Source organism: Micropterus salmoides, unplaced genomic scaffold, assembly GCF_014851395.1.
Source record: "Micropterus salmoides isolate LMB-PRFRI ecotype aquatic unplaced genomic scaffold, ASM1485139v1 Ms_hic_scaffold_238, whole genome shotgun sequence".
In the NCBI taxonomy this organism is placed as follows: Eukaryota; Metazoa; Chordata; class Actinopteri; order Centrarchiformes; family Centrarchidae; genus Micropterus; species Micropterus salmoides.
Window position 1 is genome coordinate 9,679 of NW_024041573.1, and position 17,199 is coordinate 26,877.

Sequence of the window (17,199 nt, forward strand, 5' to 3'; positions counted from 1 at the left end):
AAAGATTTCAGATTTCTGAAACTCGGTCGTGTATCTTTTAGGAGTGGAAGATAAATGCCTGACTCTGTTAAATCAACTGTAATTTAAAAAAAGAAGTAAAGCCTATTTTTGAAAAATAAATCAAGCCAAGAAATAGCTAGAGGTTTACATTGTAAATCTGCTTAACAATAAAAAGATGTACTGTGTGGCTGTAGACACAGACACACGACAGACATTATGCTCTGCATCATTCAACAAACTTTTAACAGAAAGAGAGAAAGAGACGGGTGAATAGGAGAGGGGCAGCTACAACCTTCATGTGAACGGATACAGAACAATTGAACTGCATTTATGAGCGCTGATTCAACCTAGAGTTTGTTTACCACGGTGAAGGATTATAGAGGAAAGACTTTGTCCTGCTTAAATGTAATCCATATGGAGTGATGAGCCTTGTGGTGAACACTAAAAAGGAGCCAATTTTTGATACATAAGCATAATTTTTAGATTCTGAAAGGGGAAAATATGTAATAAAAACACACACACACTGCTCAGTAATAAGGTATTACTGCATAAATAAATATAACCACATTGGCAGGAGAGCTGCTGTATGATGAGCATGCTGTCATCGAATGTCAGCAAAGCAGCGTTCAGTGAAGACGAACAAATATGCCAATAACATGTAGATGCTAATTACAGTGAGGGTTAAAGACATTTGCATTTCCCACCTGACTGACTCAAACACTGGTTTACCATGAGGGGAATAACTTGTGATGTATTATGTAAATCAGTATTTTGCTAGATGTTCAATTAACTCTCTGCTCAGTGTTTACCAAGGTGTGCATTACCTCTCACAGAAACGCCAAACTGCTCTCTCTGATGCGTCAGGCAAAGCCGTCTTGTGGCAACCTGACCTCAGAGACAGAACTTCTATGGCTGCAATTGACAAAATTATTGATCTATGTTGATTATTCTTTTAGATGATTCTATACAGAATCAGAACACATCACAATTACCTAAGTCCTGAGTGAGTGACTGGCTTGTTTTGTCTGAACCCAGAATTAAAAATTATTCTATTTGAGGTGACATGAAACAGGGAAAAGCTGCAAATTCACCTGCTTGCTAAATGATTATCAGCATTGATTTTAAGAAATTTTAGATTAAACTGTGGCACTACTAATTTCTTTCACTGCTTTTGAAACCACACATGACAGTACGGTGGGTATGGGTTAGTGTGGCCCCCTGTCCAGTCCTAGAAGCTTTTCACTCACTTTTATGGTTCAGTACTTCAGGAGGTGATGAATTTGGGGCTCAACATCTTGACATGACCATTTACAGCTTCAGATTTTGATGTCAAACCTTTTAACTTTAAGTCTTTGCTAGGATTTCATGAGTGCCATGTTTTCATGTCATCCCTGTCTCTGCAGAGTTGTGTAATGATCTTCCCCAGTGCCAGCCCTGGTCTGTCAACCACAGTTACTAGCAGCTGTAACTCATGTAGTAATTCTTATGAGCGGTATCCCACTGATGTTGCACAGAGCAAAGTGGCCCCACAGGCAGAGGAACCCACACAGCCATGTTGGAGTTGGAGATCACCATGGCTGGCCTCACACACAGTGAATGGTGACAGGGTTAGGGAGTGGGAGTACGCACATGAACAAATGTGTGCACTGACACACACACAGGTTGGTGGGGATTGAGTTGACAGATTGCCTCCGGAGTTTAAGACAGTAACCAAGAAAATACACTCTCCACAAAGAACACAAAATTATTAACTACGTCAAAGATTCCCATAAAATGATGCATCTACTGCAATACTACCTGTTGTTAGTGTTTGTGTTATGAGTGACAAAATCTTGCTGTTGAGAGAACTACTGATGGTGTTTTTTATATATATATATAATAGTATAGTATAAATTATATGATATTGAAACAAGTATGCAGTGTTTTGGTAGTTTAGGTGCATTTTGGGTGTGAAATTAACTGTTGTGCAAGCAGCATGTTGGTACAGACAACAGTGTGAAGAGTTTTGAAAAAGTAAACTCAGTTCTAAAAAATGATTGTTAGCAATTGTAAAAAAACTGTAAGAGGAAAAAATGGTGAAACAGGAACATGCACATCCGTGTTGGTGAGGTGCTGACTGCAGCAGGTTACTTGCAGAAAAAGTAATGAAGGGAGTGGACTGGGTTGGAGTTTATGTGACCTTGAAACAGGATGGTGGTTTAAAGTTTCACCTCACCCAAACTTTATATTTCCTCCACGTGTACTTTACAAGTTGACAATCACAATGTACTAATCATAATGTAAGTGAATGGTGGTGCACGATGAATTGTGGGTTGAATGTTTGGCATCAGGAGCAGTCAAAGCAGGCAAAGAATTATGTTTGTCAGCCAAAAGACTTTCTTTAAGTTACAGTCCTAAACAGCAGCACAGTCAGTTATTATTATCAGTCCTATAATATCACCCTGAGCCTGAAAATTATGTCAGAATTGCTATAAACTAATCAGGCTATAGATTTGATTTAGAATGATTATACAGTAACTGTTTTAATTGCACCATCACATCTGTTTTCTTCTTTCAGTAATAAGAATATTTTAATTCTTTCTGTTGGTATTATTTATTTTAGCCACATCCTGTGACGTCCCGAAATAAATCCATAATCAGTGTTGGAGCAAAATCATCACGTGCCAGGTGCTTTTCTTTTAAACTGTTATTGTTACTTAACATTTCTACACGATTAAACGTCATGAGTAGTTGCGTCTCTTTGTCGCACCCCTGCTGGGAGGATCTTTGTTGTGAGGAAGAGATGCAAGTGGCTGAAGTGAGAAGCCATGTTAGCCAAATGGAAAGCATCCAGAATGTGTCCTCATGACATTAAGACCATGTTCACAAAGACAACAGCATGCAGTTCATTCAGCAAGGCATTTCAAAAAGGCTGATGCATTGAGTTGCAAATGGCTACTGCAAGAAAAAACAAACAGACGCAGGGTCATTTTGCAAAAATGTTTAACCTAGTGTAACCTTTGCAGCAATACAATGCGCTCGTCTGGCAAGATGCTGTGTTAGCGCACATTGGTAGATTCCTTTGTACCATGAAGTGTGCTCCTCTTCACTACCTGTCGTCATGTCAGAGAAAATGATCTGGTCTCATAGTTTTAAAATCATTGTGCAGTGTTTTGGTGTCTGATAAGCCTCCAAACTCATGGGTATGTTACTCAAACCGGCCTTCCAGGATCATATTTCACATGTCCCTGAAGCAAAACCCCCCATTAACACAAACCCAATCACACTGTATATTTAAATCCATCTAGCCATCCATTTTCTGCCACTTATCCGCTTAGCTGGGTCGCGGTGGCAGTAGGCTAAATAAATTGTTTTCCAAGTCCTCCCAGGCGCCCCTGAGGCGTTACCAAGACAGATATATAATCTCTCCTGTGTGTTCTGGGTCCAGGAGACATCCTGATCGCCCTGAACCACCTCAACTGACTCCTTCTGATGTGAAAAAGAAGCGGCTCTGCTCAGACCTCCATATGTCTGATTGCGTTACCCTATCTCCAAGGGTAAGCCCAGACAAACTAAATCTGGCTACTTGCTCTGCAATCTCATTCTTTTACTACCCAAGGTTCCTGACCATAGGAGAGAGTTGGAACATAGATTGACAACTGAATTGAAAGCTTTGCCTTTTGGCTTAGCTCCCTCTTCATCACAACGGCCCCTTACAATGCTTGCATTACTGCTGACCCCACACCAATCGTCATCCTCACGCTCTATTTCACCCACACACTACCACTTGTGAACAAGGCCCTGAGCTTTTTGAACTCCCAACCTGGAGGGAGCAAGCAACCATTTTCCAGCAGAGAGAACTACCTTTTTTAATTGCTTTTGATCGATTTGAACACTGCTAACAAGCAGCCACATGCTGTGATGATGAGAGGGACTGAGAGTATGCTAATATGCCATCACTATTCAGTACTACTAAGTCAGACTTGCAGAGATTTAAACCAAAGACTTTCATTTGCATGGCACTGAGGAGTCAGTCGCCGCATTTTTGGATTGTATAGATGGCACCTGTGTTGAGGTGCGCAAACCAAATCTATGCTTTTGCACAAGTCTGATGGTAGTGTTTATAAGCAGGAGGAATCAGCTCCAGTTTTCCCAAAGACATGCCAGTCATAATCCTAACACCAAACATAGTTCTGATGGATTGAAGCAAGTTGTCCTGCTGGAACAGAAAACCCCTGAGGCAGAGCCTCTGAGGGAGGCCTTTGAGAAGAAATTCATACAACATGAGCTCAGTGACTGCTGCCACAGCAGCTGGAGATGTGGACACATGCCATTTGTGGTTAGATGGAGGGGCTTCGCAGTCCACTGCATCTCCGCAGCCTTGAGCTGTCTTCAGTATTGTGGAGGAGAGGAAAAGAAAAGCTAACAGCAGCCAGAAGAGCAGTTTTCTGAAGAGAAAAGAACAGGAACACCACTGATGAAGGGTTTATGGCACACAAGCTATCTATTCTTATCTCTTTATATATGTATATAGGAATACACACAATGCAAAGGTTTAGTCATCAATATGTGAATTTGCTGCACTGACATAAGATGAAACAAGAACAGGAACAGTAAACTCTGTCCACCCTAGAAAATGCAGAGCACTGTATGTGCTGTATGTGGAGGAGTGGACACTGCATAACAGCAGTTTCTGATTTATTCTACTATATGCATGAGCAAATTAGAAACAGTGGAGGAGTTTTTCCTTTTGCTCACCACTTGTGTCTTTACCCCACTTGCTCTCAAATATAGGTACATAAACTGGAATGAAGCTATGTATGGAAATCTGTGCAGCTGTATAGGGCCGTTTGTCCCCTCTCTCCGGACATCATCCTCTTATATAAAGTGAATGTGAAAGCCTACACACCCAGGCACCGGGGCTGTCAGGAGAATGACCAATCACCAAGTTCACCACTACTCCTCTTTCACAGCATCTCCTATTCTCCTATATCAATAAAACATAGATGTTACATTGAATGCATGCTCGTGTCTTTCTGGCATGTGTTCCAAGATTGGCCCAGATGGATTGTAATGTGCTGTATCTAACACTCTGCCATTCAGGTGTGTAAATTACGTAGACCTTGACTGATAAATGAGGATGGCTGATATCTGTTGGACCACTTTTGTCACTCTGTCCCTTGCCTTTCTCTGCCATTTTCCTCATATTCCTTATCTGTACTTTGAGTTTAGTACTACTCAGCAAATATTAGGATGCTAACATGAAAAAAAAACATGTTGATATTGGTTAAAATTATTCCTTCTAAAAACGAGGATTTAGCTAAAAGCACCACTGTGTCTATGTACAGCCTCAGAGCCACTGGCTGTTGACGTTTAGTCATGTTCAAGTATAGAATGTCCTGCTAAGAAGGTATCTTGGTCACAAATCTTATCATTTGTCTATTTTCGTCCCCATTCACCATCTCTTTCCCTTTATTTTATTTCATCCCTCTCGATTGTCGCTGGAGAAATCTCTATCTGATTTTATTTTTTAAATCCAATGTCGGTATTATTCTTATTATAAGTATTCTTATTAATTAAGTGAATCCTGGTTACCTTAAACAGAATTCTGATGCACTCAACACATGGAAATGCCAGAATAATGCTAATGAGGGAGAGTAAAAAGTGTATTGCATTACAATCACTTGCTGTCCTTTTAAGGCAATCTTTGTGAGTAGGTGCCATTAGTAGGAGCAGGTGTTGGTCGGACCACCGACGAGGGAACAGGAGTCGGCTGGGCCACCAACGGAGCAGGTGTTGGTCGGACCACCGACGAGGGAACAGGAGTCGGCTGGGCCACCAACGGAGCTGGCGTGGTCGGACCACCGACGAGGAACAGGAGTCGGCTGGGCCACCAACGGAGCTGGTGTTGGTCGGACCATCGACGAGGAACAGGAGTCGATCGGACCACCGGCGGGCTGGAGCGGTCGGTCCACAGACGGAGCACTAGGAACAGGAATCGGCTGGGCCACCGGCGGAGCTGGTGTGGTCGGACCACCGACGAGGAACAGGAGTCGATGGGCCACCGGCTGGGCTGCTGCCGGTCGGACCACCGACGGAGCACGAGGAATGGGAGTCGGCTGGGCCACCAACGGAGCTAGTGTTGGTTGGACCACCGACGAGGAACAGGAGTCAGCTGGTGATCAGGCTGGCTGCTAGCAGCGCTAGCAGGCCGGGGCTCAAGCAGGTGGGCAGGCAGAAAGCTAGCAGCACTAGCTGGCCTGGGATCACGCTGGTTGCAGACGGGTCGCTGTTAGTGACCTGGTCGCGATGACCACCACGGGAACCCAAAAAGATGGCCAGGCGACTTACCTCCGGGGGAAGCCTAGCCTCCAGGCTATCAGGCCATAGGCTAGCTGGTCAACTCAGAGCTGGTTGGCTGACTAGCAATCCTAAGGCTCTCTGGTTCTAACGGCAAGTCCATCAAAAAGAGACCAGAGAGCTAGATGTCCAGGAGTCCCCAACCAGTCCGGATGATGGAGCCAACACAGGAGGGAGATGACCAGGCGGGCGGCTAGCAGCGCTAGCCGGGAGGGAATCAGGCGGACGACTAGCAGGCTGGGTGCTAGAAGGCCGGGAGAGGAAGAAGCCTCCCACACTGCAGCTAGCAGGCTGGGAACAATCCTGGAGCTAGCAGCACCGGGGACAGGCTGAGGACTAGCAGCGCTAGCCGAGCTGGAGACTGCGGATCAGGCTGGCGGCTAGCAGCTCTAGCGGGCCGGGATCAGGCAGGTGGGCAGGCAGAAAGCTAGCAGCGCTAGCAGGCCGGTAATCAGGCGGGGCAGGTTGGGGTTAGCCGGCTGACGGCTAGCTGGTTGGCTGACTGGTAGCTGGCTAGCCGCCACAGTGCTAGCCGGAACAGGCAGATGGCTGGCCCCTGCAGCTCCACCAGGCGGTGAACCTGACAGGCCGATACCTGCCTCAGAGCCCTCGGGAGTATCCAAAATCTTCTCCAAGTCTCTCTTCATTTGTTTAATTACGGCTAACTGCGCAGCCATGGAGGGTAAGTTCAGTAGCCTGGGTTTTACGGCTAAGTGACTTCTCCATTAACCCATAAACAAAGAGTCTGCGTCTCAAGTCTTAAATTAGGCAAAAAATTAATTTCCAGGATTAATTTATAAGTAAAACTCTTGAGTCTCTGACATTATAGTCACACATTTATGAGAGAAACTTCACTTTGCAAGGCTGCAACATCACACAACACACATCTCTGCCGTGTAGTATGCATGCAGTGGAAAGTTATATTAGACTTTGCAAATGGATTTAGCAGTGAGGAAATACTCGTGAGTTTAGCCTACAATCACTATATTATTATGCACCTTAGAAATTTTGCCATGGATTGGGCGTATTCAGATAAAAACACCAGAGTGATTTAGATTTTTTGTGACTTTAGTTTCAGGGAATTTCAGATTTTCATTCTGGCTTTTTTTCTCGGTTTATTAACCCCCACTCTGGCTCTGTATTTTTTGGACACGTAAAATAGTCAATCTAAATATGTGAAAACACTTAGGATAATTCAATTATAGCCAACAGATGGGTTACATCTAAGAAACTGGCCTGTTAATTAATAAAGATCTCCCCCCTAAAATCACAGAAGCTGCAGGGCTCGCACATAACGATGTTGTAGCTGCAGCTGCAACCGCAGTGGAACAAATCAGGATGAAATCTAAACATATTTTATTAAGTGATGTGTATTAATAACCTACTTCTCATCTTTAAAAAGGTGGTATTAGGCTCATTTTCAGGTTCAAAATCTTATTTAGGGGTTGTACCAGAACAGGTTTACATGGTTTAATTTTCAAAAAAACACCATATTTTTGTTATACTGCACGTTGCTGCAGCTCCTCTTTTCACCCTGTGTTGAACGCTCCGTTTTAGCTATGGAGTGATACATCTTGTCTCTAATGATCTTTTTTGGGAGTTGCACATGCGCAGTTCCTAGTTAAGGACTACTACCCAATCAGAAGCAGAGAAGGGCGGGTCAGAGAAAAGCCGGTAATAGCCAATCAGAAGTAGGGAAGGGCGAGTCAGTGAGAAGCAAACACAGCTTTGTTTCAGCTGTACATGTTGCCAACCAGCCTGGCTGGAGCAAGAGTTTCAGAGTGGTGAGTTATTAATCTGTAACAAAAGTATCTTTTGTCCATAAAGTTAACTGAGCTCTGTCTTTACATCACAGTAAGAATTTTATGTCGATTGACTGCCTGGAGGGTAGCTAGTGTTTGGAAGGGAGAGGAGGTGTGTGCTCAGTGTTTTTCCACCAGTGTTTTTGAGGGCATGTCGGGCTGATAGCTCTTGTCCTCAGTAGTTTTATTTTGTTTATTCACACTAGGTTCAGGGGTGCTGTGTGCTTCATGTTTTTGGTTTTGCAAAGTATTTTAGTCCGGGAGGTTTTTGGTTTACTCCTTTTATTTTTTCTGTAGTTAGAATAATAGTCCCCCTTTGGAGGATCTCTTTTTGTTATATTCCTTTGTTGATTTCCACAGCACCCATTGGCCCATTTTCTGTTGTGAGTTCTGTTTGCCTTGTTTTAAATAAATATCCTTTCAAAATACCAGTTATATCTGGTTTATTTTTATGTCCCAATACCACTAGCCCTACAGGATGTAACAAAATCTTTCAAAACAGACCCTGATTTGCTTTTGACAGGTCATCATCCAGCACAACTTAGTTGTCCTAGAGTTGTTCAGAAAAACATCTACAGTTCCCAGGCAACTGAGCAAACTCCATCTGCTGATGCAGGCCGTGTGATATTGTAAAAATCTCCAGAATGAGTAAGTAGACCTTGAGTTGAGACTTCGTCAACTGCTGTTTCAAAGGCCAAGGTAATGATTTATAGAAGATATTTCAAAGCAGAATCTGACGAAGTCGGTATAACCGGGTATTTTTTTCCACTTTTCTCACAGTGGACTAAGTATCCCATATGACTAATTGATAAAAAAAATTCTAGTAATAAAAATTCTCTAGACACCTGTAAAGGTCATGTACTGGGATTTTTAATTTTTTTCCTCACAAGACAAGCACATCCAGACTATTTTCAAAATAAAAACAATTGCTGCAATTGACCCCTTGCTAAGCCCCCCCCCCCCCCTTAGTTCCTGTTGCTAAGTCCGACAAACTGTTGGATGCTCGGAGTTTTAACACGGCGCTGCCACTGTCTGTAACTGCTCTGCCTGGAAAATATTGTCTAATTTCTGGAAAAAGGGATCGCAGAAAGAAGCAGACAGTTTTGCAGTTGCATTATACATTTGAAGGTTGTATTCAGGCAGTGAAAAAAATAAAGACGACACTAAAGCCTACCGATCACAGAGTAAAAGTGAGCCTGACTATTGAGAAAGAGGACGACATTAAGGATTAACGCTGTTCTGTAAAGCTGGGTAGGTCTCTATTCACTATTACAATCATTAAAAAGCAGAACACTAGGGCTATGTAACGTTACATTCAGTTAGCTAGCGTTAGCTAACAAATATTACATTAGGAACAATCCACAGCCTACATCTTTCTGGATTTGTTTTAGGTTTTGGAAAGGAAATAAATCGTAGTTCTTCTTTCAACCTCTCTGGGTAGCGACTGTAACTATTACCTCAGTGCCTCAGGAACAGCTTTGACCAAATCTTGGAAAATACTTCAAAAGAAAGCTAGAAAACAGCTCATTTTGCATTAGAGTCAAAGGAACGCTGCCATGAAAGTGTCAGACCTCAGTTGGAGCGAGTCCTATACTGCACTGTGATTGGCCAGCTGCGTATTCGGGGCGTGGCTTAGCAAAGGGTCAATTCCCCCAAATTACTGCAGTATTTTCTGAAAGGCTGCTGTAATGGAGGTATTGCTATCTCAGGCGTCAGGCGGTCAAGCAAAGGAAATCAGATCAGAGAACACTGAAATTAAACCGGACTCTTCAGGCACGAGGCAGCCTTGGTAGATTGGCTTCACAGATGAAGCACCTACAGCTATTTAAACTTGAATATGGCGATAAAAGAGGCTATTTGCTTGTACAAAGCTATTTTTAAGGGTCTGTGTGCACCACAACTTATTTGCAAAAATATCAAAGTGAGCGAAATTGCAGCACTTTTAGTTTGAAAACACTTAACCGTACAAATTGTCCATGCTGCACAAATGTACACGGGTTGACTGCTTCATAACATTAAAGGACATAAAATATTATTAAAGATGGTTATTGGTGGGCTAAAACAGCACAGAGGGTTTTTTTTCCAGCAATGTAGTTTGTAAGATGGTCCCTAAATAAACTGCCTGTAATTACAGTGAAATTTAATTAGACATTACCAAAAGCTTCAGGCAGACATGCTGTATATACAACTTCCAATCTTTCTACAGACCTCTCTTGGATCATTATTAGAAGTGTGTTGTAATTACTGGCCAGTCAACTGTTAACATTCAATTACTGATAATGATTTTTGCAGTTTTTCTCCCAATGTCGCAAAAAGCTTCCCACAGGGTGATCGGTTATTTGTAAAACAATCAAACTAAGAAAATGCACATGTCCAACAACAAAAACTTCCAATAAAATAAAAGTATGTTGCATCCCAGCAAAGAATGGAGCCTAAATCGAGAACTATACAATGAAAGCCAAAATGATCTGTATTCATTGAAACTGCAAAACTCAATTCCCCTGACAGACGATGAGTGGATCGGCCTTCACAAGGTTCACAGTCAGTCTTTTGATCTTGAAGTGACTCTCCCATACGGCTCACTATGACATTTATCAGTGGCTCCCAGCCGGGACTTAGAAAGCAGAGACCATATCGACCTCTTCAAATGACAGATAAAGGCAGGACCAAGGTCGCTGGGTTACTGTAGGCCTACACTTGTGTGAATTATGTTCAAAGCTGGAAGCTTTTCAGAAAAATAACTTTCTTTTTTCATTGTTTTATAATCTTTATTTAATCCTGCACGATTAAACTCAGTGTTTCCATTCTGTTATTCTTTACACACAGGTCCGAAAGACACACATATGCACATGCACAAACAGGACAGCAACACACGGAGAGATGTCAGAGTGAGGGGGCTGCCACTCAGTGCGGCTCCCTGAGCTGTTTGTGGGCGGACCCTCTGGCTGGATGAATTTTACGCATAAATCATGCACAACAGCTTGGGCCCTGATGCAGTGCCACACAACTTTCTAAATTCCTCCATCTCAGGAAGAAAATAAAGGTCAGGTCGAAACAGTGTAGAGAGACTGCCGCAGCTGTTGTGTGAAGCTGCTTCCACCAATTATAAAACAAGTTCATTAAGATACGATAATAGCGCTGAGTGCTGTTTCACAACGACACTCGTTTTGTTTTACAAATCCAGCGCACCTCTTTCCTTTACAGCTGAGGCCCTCCCTAAAGGTATATTAAGTGTTGCTTTACCTGATCGGTGCTTGTTAAATATCCACGGTGTCTGCATCTTCTAACGTCATAGCGATTTATAGTTTTCTCACCGCTGGTTTCTGTCACTGCATCTCCTGACAAAACACCACGGTTTTATTTCAGCGTTCTATGTGTGTGTGTGTTCTTATTTTTATACTCATTATATTAGTCTGTCCATATATGTAGGGCTTAGGTCAGAGCTGTGAGATTGTAAGTAAGTAAGTAAACTTTATTTATATAGCACCCTTCACAGACAAGGGGTCACAAAGTGCTTCACAGTAAAAAATAGAATAAAATAAAACAAATAACAACAACAACACTTAAAATAAAAAACTATATGGCTAGTTAAAAGCTTGTCTAGAAAGATGTGTCTTAAGGTGTTTTCTAAAAGTTTAGGGAGTAAAGGGAGAGAGCCTAATTTTAGGGGTAATGTTGTCTGGGGCAAAAATCAACACCTCAGTTTTGTCTGTATTTAGTTGCAAAAAGTTGTCTGCCATCCATTTGTTATAATATAATGGATGTCATCAGCATAACAATGATAAGATATGTCTTCAAAGCTACCAATAATCTTTCCAAGAGGAAGCATATACAGACTGAAAAGCAGGGGGCCGAGCACAGAACCTTGGGGCACACCACAGGACAAAGGAGCAGAGTCTGACACATATGTTCCTATGGACACAGAGAAACTCAGAGAGATAGGAGGAAAACCAGTTCAGAGCTGATCCAGTAATGCCCACAGTTGTTTTCAATCTATCAATCAGAGTGCAGTGATCAACAGTATCAAACGCTGCACTGAGATCTAATAGGACCAGCACAGAACTTTTACCCCCATCAGCAGCCATCAAAATATCATTTGAGACCCTAAGGAGGGCAGTCTCAGTTGAATGGTTTTTACGAAAACCAGACTGAAATTTATCAAAGATATTATGGGAATCCAAAACATTATGTAGCTGGTTCGCAACAACATTTTCTAGAATTTTCGAAAGAAAAGGCAATTTAGAAATAGGCCTATAGTTTCTAAATGAAGCTGCATCAAGATTGTTCTTTTTCAAGGTAGGCTGAACAACCGCATGCTTAAAACAGCTGGGGACCTGGCCCAGCTGTAGAGATAAGTTTAAAATTGAAACCAAACATGGGCCAAGTAGATGTATGGATTTTAAAAGCAAAGATTTGGGTAAAATATCAACAGGGCTTTGTGAAGGTTTCATCATGCCCCCTAACTTAATGATATCATTCAGGGTAATGGGGCAGAAGGAGTCCAGTATTGAAAGTCTGTGATGTTTAACTATATGGGGGTTTGCTGATGGAACAATGCCTGCCCTGACAGCTCTAACCTTGTCCACAAAGTGAGATAAAAAGTGGTTGCAGTCAACATTTGAAAACACAGGGACAATACATACAGCTGGAGAAACAATGTTGTTAATGGTCTCAAACAGAGCTTTAGGGTTTTTTGACAGGCAGATATCAGGTTAGTAAAGTAAGAGATCTAGCATCCTTGAACATTCCATTTAAGTCTATTAAGAGCTCTGTAGATGTAGGCGGTGGACTGAGTCGCTTTCCATAAATGCACAGTTCTCTGACAGACACGCCTCAAGCTGCGAATGGTGTCATTCGTCCACGGGGATGTATTAACAGAGGGAATTTCTCTAGTGTTAAGAGGCGCCACTTTGTCCAACATCAGGGTGCTGTGATCATTAAACGCCTGTGCACAAGCGTCCGCGTCATTTGAAATAAGAACCGAGCTTGCGTCAAATGCGGCTGAAATTTCTCAACAGTAAGCTGGTTAATCAAACGTGAGCAGGACGCTCGTTTAGCAGGCAGAGGATCCTCATCACAAACAAGATCAAATAAGATGTATTTGTGATCACTAACAAATACATCTTCAATGCAGACATTATTAATGTTTAAACCATGAGAAAGAACAAGATGGAGCGTATGTCCCTTGTTTTGATTGTTTTCCTTTCTTGCTGTTCCTCTCCTTTCCTTGAATTTTCATTCAAGGCCGGGAGAGGATCTCTGTTCCCCAAAACATAGAAACCTAGATGAAACCTAAATGATTATGCATCCCTTTGCTCAGGGCCAGATGTTAGTGACTGTCCTAGGAGACAGAACCTCTGGCCCAGCTGATTAACATTGTAGTACTTATCTGTCTTTCTCTTTTTATTAATAAATTCTTATTTGCTTAATCCCTCACCAGCAATTTACAAATTTCCACGGCAAATAGCATCAAACTTTCCTAAACGGCTGTGGCTGGAAATGGCAATGGAAGACATCGTGGACATGGAAAAACATGCAAAGCAACAAAATGAATTTTATTCATCATATAGCCTAGTGTTTTACAGAAAATATTCAAATGTAACCCCCAATGTAATCGTGAGCATTTTCATAAGTAACTGTAATTTAATTGCACAATCTTCCCTAGTTACTGTAATGTATAACAGTTACATTTATTTTGTAATCTAATTCAAGAATACGTTCTTTTATTCATTTCTATCTGTGGGATGGTTCTTGTTTTGTCAGAGGGGTTGTTGTTTGGGATGCTTTAACTGTGCTCCCCCTCATGATGGGCGTCTGGGCACATGAAGAGCTGTTTTCTTTACTCTGCTTTGAGCTGGACTGGTACAGTGCATAGCCATCGTCTCCACTTCTCACAGAAGTAGGTTTTATGTTTTTTATGTTGGTGAATATCAGGTGTTGTACTGTCTGTGCCATCTGTGTGCATAGATTGTATTGTGATGCACTATTGCTACGCCTGGCTACAATCATCACTGCTGTGACCACTAGAAAGTGTAGTTGTGACACCCCTTTAAAAATGCGCTTCAGTTCACCATCTCTCTGAAGACGGTAATAATTTCACTCTAACTGCATGTGGCTATCAGCGTTGGTGTTTGTAAATTGAACTTTTTTCCAATGAGGCTCAGTTGCATGGAAAGAGCCCAATTTTGTGCTAAATGTAAATATGTGCAAATAGCATAAAAATCCCCTTTCCAATGCCTGGGGGGGTGTTGTGTTCGACACAGGTTCAAACACACTGATTCATTTGCCTGTTTGGTTCAGCTTGTTAAGGCTGTTGTGGATTAAATTGGAAAATACATAAATTGTTTTTCCCTGTGTGGGTCCAGGTAGAGATAATGATGCCGAGTGACAGTCACCAAAACAATCACTCAACAAGTTACCTGTCTGTCCATGCCATCATGTTTACTCCTCTTGGTTTGTTTGTAAAAGGTCAGTATCAACACAAAACATTTGACATCTGGACCAAATGAACCCAACTACGTGTGAAAGCTACCTTAAGCTCTCATTTTTCATTCTTCACCCAAAAACTTATGGTCATTTGTTTAACAACAAATGCCTCTGAGGAGAAACTGTCCGAAAGTGTGTGCCATTATCCCCATTTACACTATAAATTCCATCTAGAATTCAAAGACATGCAGACTACTTGAAGGGAAGGAAGCAGTCAGTAGGCGGCTGTGATGTTAGCCGTTTTGCTCCACCTTTGAGTGTGGCCATTCAGGATAGGTATAAACTTTTTTGCCTTTAGAAGTCAACATTGTATTGTACGACCTTGTTTGTTTGAAGCATACTAAACCTTCAATAAAAGGATTACTAAGGATTAGGTAGGGATTATGCAGATTTCAGAAATTCAAGTGTTTATATTAACAGCTCATCAGTACGTATATGGTAAATTATAGAGGTGTGTTGAAGCACATGTGTAACGTGAAGCACACCGTGCATAACAGCAGCATCATATACATTCAGATCGTGTGCTAGTCACACACGAGCCATTGCCAAGGCAGCGTGTCAAAATGAACAGCTGTCAGAACAACAACCCAAGTGTGTTTTCTGTTGTGTGATTAGTGCAGGAGATTAAGACGCTGGTTGTTTGCCAGTGAGAAGAAGGAGACAAAAATTCTGCTGCAAACTGTACAAATGAAAAGCAGAAAAATTGGATTTTTTGCCACATCCTTTTTCGTTCCCAAACCTGCATATATAAATGGACCGGTTTCAGAATCCTGCAACCGGTCCACAGTTACAGTGCTTTCTGTAACTGTTCCCAGTTGCTTCTGGTTTTATGTGTGCCTGCACTCACACTGAAAGGAAATTCACTGCGGTTTAATATTTTGTTCTTACTGCAACATTAACAGCGTGTTTAATAATGTGCTGAAAGCCAGCGTTCAGTTAAATTATAGGCGACTGGGATGAAGTGGCATGTTGGAGTGAGAGATAGTGATGCTCCAACTTTCAAAAGGGCCATTTAAAAAGGACAATGATAACACTTGAGAGTGAGAGACAGTGAATCTGGAGTGACACATGCATGTCAAACTTCAGAATGCCCACCTTCAGAAGCCAAAAAACTTTCATGACCCAACCCCCCAGAAAAAGTGGAATTTATTTTTATCAATCAATAACAATACAGGCAACTGAATTAAACAAGATTCCGGTTATAAATATAACCTTGTTTGCTGCTTTAAATTTTTTCCTCTGGCCCTCTAGGTGAAAGATGTTGACAAAGTTGACACTTTGTTTGGAGAACAGGTGAATCTCAAGGTTGAGAAATTTCGGGGGTGATTTCATTCAAGTTCTCCTACAGCTTGCAGTTCATCCATATGCTCAGCAGCAAGAGATGGAATAGGTATACAGAATCAGTTCACACAATCAGCTGCAGAGTCAGCTGTTTTGGATTGCTCTCTGAATTGAGGCTCAGCTATGGATCCATTTGTTTTAGACTGTTAGACGCAGGAGAAACAAAATCAGCTGGGATTAATGTTTTGCATGTCAAGGTTTTTGTACTAAACCTGATAAACTTCTGTCTTTCTATGGTTTAAAATAAAGTACAAGAGCTTGAATATTAATCAGATTAAGGATGACTGATACAAAAGTTCAAGTCTATCACCCTTTCAAAATAATTTCATCCTCGCTTTACTGTTGTCAGCTCCACCTTGGGGCTCAGTCAAACTCTGGTGATGATACTGATGACATAAATTGTGGGAAGCGTATCTGTTCTCAGGGTCCTAATCCTCTAACCCCTACCCTAGAACTGGAGAACATAGGACCCTTTGACTACATCCACACTACAACTACTACTAAAAAACACGTCAAGTGGCATGTAAACTGGGCATGAACGTGCTGGTGTAAACAGGAAGAAGATTATCTACTCCGCAGTTGCAGATGATACGGTGAAAGAAGAAAGTGCTACTAGAGACGAACAAAGAATAGCAGTGGCGAAGAACCACAACAGAGATTTGTTTGCATGGACCAACAATGAGGTGGAACTGTTACTAAAGTAACACTGGAGTACAAAGCGACAGTGGCGGCGGAAAACAGTCGTAGCAAAGCAAATAGGACATGCACAGTATAAGTGTAAGTGTGTGTGTTAAAGTGTGTTTGAACAGTACAAAATATTTGAATAAAAATACCAAAACAAAAGTCTGTCAGTAGCATTGTGTTTTTGCTTTGCATTACTCACAAGACATAATTATGGAAGTCAATCTTGAGTATCTGATTCATTTCAACTAATAAGCTGCTCCACCTGGCATCAACGCCAACAAACACACTTGTGTAAAATGCATTGTACTTTACATGCATAGTGTAAGTCTAAAATGATTAAATATGTGTGGCAGCCTCTAAATATGATAACAGAAGGAACAAATTTGGGTATTTATGACTAACAGAGAGAGGTGTTTTAAGTTACTCTGCAAACAAACTAATCTGTCTAAAAACAACAATTAGTGATAGTTGCAGGAATGGGTGAAACTGCTCGACAATGACTCCCGGCCTGACATTCTGCAGTTCATTAATAGAAGGTGTCATAAGT

At 41.7% G+C, this 17,199-nt stretch overlaps 1 long non-coding RNA gene across 1 annotated transcript; it reads left to right on the plus strand.

The window, feature by feature from the left end:
• Positions 1 to 8,044: 8,044 nt before the first annotated feature.
• Positions 8,045 to 15,121, plus strand: LOC119918717. Its single transcript, XR_005447486.1, has 3 exons — positions 8,045 to 8,123; positions 8,665 to 8,789; positions 13,582 to 15,121. It is a non-coding gene; the product is annotated as an uncharacterized LOC119918717 (long non-coding RNA).
• Positions 15,122 to 17,199: the final 2,078 nt, after the last annotated feature.